Source organism: Salvia miltiorrhiza, chromosome 1 (assembly GCF_028751815.1).
Source record: "Salvia miltiorrhiza cultivar Shanhuang (shh) chromosome 1, IMPLAD_Smil_shh, whole genome shotgun sequence".
In the NCBI taxonomy this organism is placed as follows: Eukaryota; Viridiplantae; Streptophyta; class Magnoliopsida; order Lamiales; family Lamiaceae; genus Salvia; species Salvia miltiorrhiza.
In genome coordinates, this window is record NC_080387.1 from 59,069,005 (window position 1) to 59,072,906 (window position 3,902).

The 3,902-nt window shown below is 32.1% G+C and overlaps 2 long non-coding RNA genes across 2 annotated transcripts in view; one reads left to right on the forward strand and one right to left on the reverse strand.

Annotated features, from left to right (window-relative positions):
* The window catches only part of LOC130999145 (uncharacterized), a 13,193-nt gene extending 9,875 nt beyond the window's left edge, over window positions 1–3,318 (forward strand). Inside the window, exon 2 of the long non-coding RNA XR_009093423.1 lies at window positions 2,722–3,318. This is a non-coding gene — a long non-coding RNA (uncharacterized LOC130999145). The remainder of the gene's footprint in view (window positions 1–2,721) is intronic.
* On the reverse strand, window positions 1,813–2,935 carry LOC130999152 (uncharacterized). The gene is made up of 2 exons (XR_009093424.1): window positions 2,799–2,935; window positions 1,813–2,275 (listed from the first exon to the last, which is right to left on the reverse strand). It is a non-coding gene; the product is annotated as an uncharacterized LOC130999152 (long non-coding RNA).
* Window positions 3,319–3,902: the final 584 nt, after the last annotated feature.

Here is a 3,902-nt window from a genome sequence, read left to right on the forward strand (position 1 = left end):
ATACACTCATAGCTGATAACATTGTTGGTGCTTTGAGACGAGCGGTTGTATGCACGCACAAGTCTCATTTAATTGTAGATCTGGCATTATTTGGTTGCAAGTTTTTTACTAAAGACCACATGGTCGGCATGCATGTGATTAGAGAAATGATGAATATCAAAATGAGAAGGGAGTGTAAGTAAAATTTTAACACGAAAAGTTAGTTTATATAGGCCATGGGGACAGGGACGGATCCAGAATTTTTTTATTATGGGGGCACAAAATATAAGCATGCTATAAATATAAAATACGTTAAAAAAATTATACTACATAATAATTAAAGTCTATTAAAATTAAAAATACGAGTTTCATTGCCTTAAATATTTGCATGATCAACAATCAATTTTTTTCTCAATATATATAATCACACTATCAATTATCCATTTATCTCTTATCTGACTGCGTAGACGATTCTTTATGAAATTCATTGCAGAAAATACCCTTTGAAACTAAGTATATATTTATTGGAGATTGAAGATTTAAAACTTTACTTCTTTGTTATATATTTTAATCAATTATATATATATATATATATATATTATATATATATAATATTAAATTTAACTAAAAACATTGTGGGGGCACGTGCCCCCGTGCCGGGGAACGTAGATCCGTCTATGCATGGGGATGCACATTTCATGGGAGATATATATGAAACTTATATATTTAATATATTATATTAAATGAGATGCTTTGACAATGGAGTTGATTTTGGTTTGATATAATAAAAAGTTGCGGCATTTTTGGAGATATATAAGGAATGTTGTCAAATTACACATTTCACTCTATCTCTCTCTCTCCCACAAATTTGACGCCATGTATACCTTGAAATAAGGCTTCTTCATCGTCTGTTTATCTGTGAAGTTCATACAAAAAATCCCATTGATCATATATACCAATCTCTTTGTTTAGCGTGTAAATCAGTAAGAATTAATATGAGATATTGCTAGAGTTCGTAAATAAGTTTTTATTCTCTTGAATTGAAAAACAATCTATAGTCAAAAATTGCGTGTAAATGAAAAATAATATTCACTTTTGCAAATGACTACAAGATCCCATGCAATTTATATGTATTTATATTATGAATTTTAAATATTGGATGTTTTTCACAAAAGATTTAATTGAAATTGATAAATTTTCACAAAACTCTAAATTTATATTGGATATTTCAATATAAATTTATCCAAAAATATATAAATTCACAAGAAAGGGATATTTTTCAAAAAAATATAAATTCTACGTATAAATTCATAAATTTACTATTGGTAATTTTAAATTTTAAATATTGGATATTTAAATTCACAAATATATATATATATATATATATATATTTCAAAATTTATATAAATTCACACTGAAAAATATTGGTGACTTTAAATTTTAAATATTGGATATTTATATAAATTTATCTAAAAAAATATAAATTCACAAAAATAAAGGATATTTTTCACAAAACTATAAATTGCATGATACTCCACTGTATAGATTGTAGCAAGTGGGCCCCGCAACTTATATATATCATCCTATGAATTAGTGAACTTTCTAAATATAAATCAACTTTCCAAAAATAGATTGAGTAAAAGAGCGGGAAATTTTTTTTTGCTAGATGGACCAGCTTTTATATATGTATAGATATCACATTTCGCTCTAATCGGCCTAAATAGAATCATTTTTCGTATTAACTCCATGGTTAAGATCTTTTTGGCCCTTAACACTTTGTTTTGTACATTAGGCCAAAGGCCTTGAATGATATGATAAGAAAATAAACAATGATGATATAAGTTTAATGTATACTCAAAATAATACTGCGGATGAAGTTTGGTATGAACGCCATGTTTGGCCACTTATGCATTATGCATCCAAAACCTATGTGCATCTCGATTTTTGTCCTTATCCGGACATAACATAGTCATATTCTCTATTACTCAAGAACTAAGGTCTTTCTACTGATTGTTTAAACAAATTATTAAACAAAGTTCATAAACGTGCTCCAAGCAGCAAACACATCACCCTTCTAGCTTGAGTCATTGACCACAAGCTGCGAGCATAAGTAAGTCCCAAAACTCTAAAGAAATCTTTACTTGCCAAAGAATTTATACATAATCCTCATCTTCATGTGGCGCCACCTCGTTCGCAACACTGCCATTGATGGCTTCAACGCCTCCAATAGTGGAGCCTTCCGCGCCGAGGCCGTTGTCTCCATTCACAATCCATCGTGGTCATGCAATCCAAGGATCTGCATAAGAATTAATGGATTGGTTGCATCTTTAGGTTGGAGACACATCATCAAGGAATTGGATTGTGTACCAAATATTTTTGATGACTCTTTTAGATATATTAAACAATGTGGATTATATTTCAAAGAAATTTACCCATGAATGGAATCTATTCAATCATGCTCATCTAAAACACCTTTGCGATTTTTTTAATTAATAATTGATTAGAAAATTATTGTGAAAAAATGAAAATTTTCCTTGCATTGTATCGATCAAAGTGATCATTTAACCATATTTATAACTAGATTTGATATTCGAACTTTCAATCTCAAATCAAAATTAAACTCCCATGCGGTTGAGATTTGATTCCTAAATTTTAGAAGACCAAAAAATCATAATGTTAATCCATGAAAAAGGTGAAAAGGAATTGATAAATAAATTGGTGATGGTGGCGAATTCTTTCTAGAAAGCGAGAAAGTCGGGGAAGCCCGACGGCGAAGACGCCTATTTATTATCCCAAAAAGCGCAGGTCATCGGAATCACCGACGGCGTTGGCGGTTGGGCGAAGAAAGGTGTCGACGCTAGCAGTACGCACGCGAGCTGATGCGTAACGCCGTCAACACCATCAAGGACTCCCTCCCCGCTGCCGTCAACCCGAAGTCGGTCCTCGCTAGCCTGCATCATCTCGCTTGTCGAGATCCGCCTCCGCACCGTCAACATTGGCGACAACAGCTTCACGGTGATTGTTGGTTTTGTAGGAAGAAAATGAATATATGATTACTATTTGGGTCAGAATTCAAGTCGCACAAATTAGGGACCTGAAGGATATGACAAGATATGACATGAACTTGTTTTTGGATTTTATTATTCCTAAAGTACCTATACACTCCTGAGAATGAAGTTGGTTATGGACGCCATGTTTGGCCCACTCATGCCTCCAAAAGTTATGTAACTTATGTATATCTCTCATTTCGCTTCCGGCCTAAATAGAGTCATTTTTTGTATGGCTTCAGGGCTAAGATATTTTTACTGATTATTTAAATAAATTATTACATGAAATTCAGTATTAAATTGTGATTATTAATTAAAAAAAATACTCACAATGTCTAATGGTGATTTTCGAACATTGGCCATTTACCTTTTGTTTTTTGTACATTAGACCAAAGTCACGATTTGATACAAAATAGAAACAATAATAATATAAGTTCAACGTATACTCAAAATTTTGGTGTGGACGCCATGTTTGGCCACTTATGCATTATGTATCCAAAACCTATGTAGATCTTTCTTTTCATCCTTATCCAGACACAATATAGTCGTATTATCTATAAGAAATTAATCTTTGTAGAGGAAAAAAAAAGATCATATATTTAACAATGAATCGCAGTTCAGTTGGTAACATAATTATTTTTCAACTATTAAATTGGTCTTAGAGTCACTGAAAAAATAAGAAATCATTATTAATTATTTTAAAAAAAATAAAAATTGTGGACTTGTATTGAGACAAAGCCCAATGTCAGTACTGGTTCTAGGGATGTCAAAAAAGCCCGAAACCGACGGGTCGACCCGAATAGACCGATAAAAAAGGTGGGTTAGGGCTGAAAATTTTTAGCCCGAAAAAAATTTAGCCCGAATGGCCCGAACCGA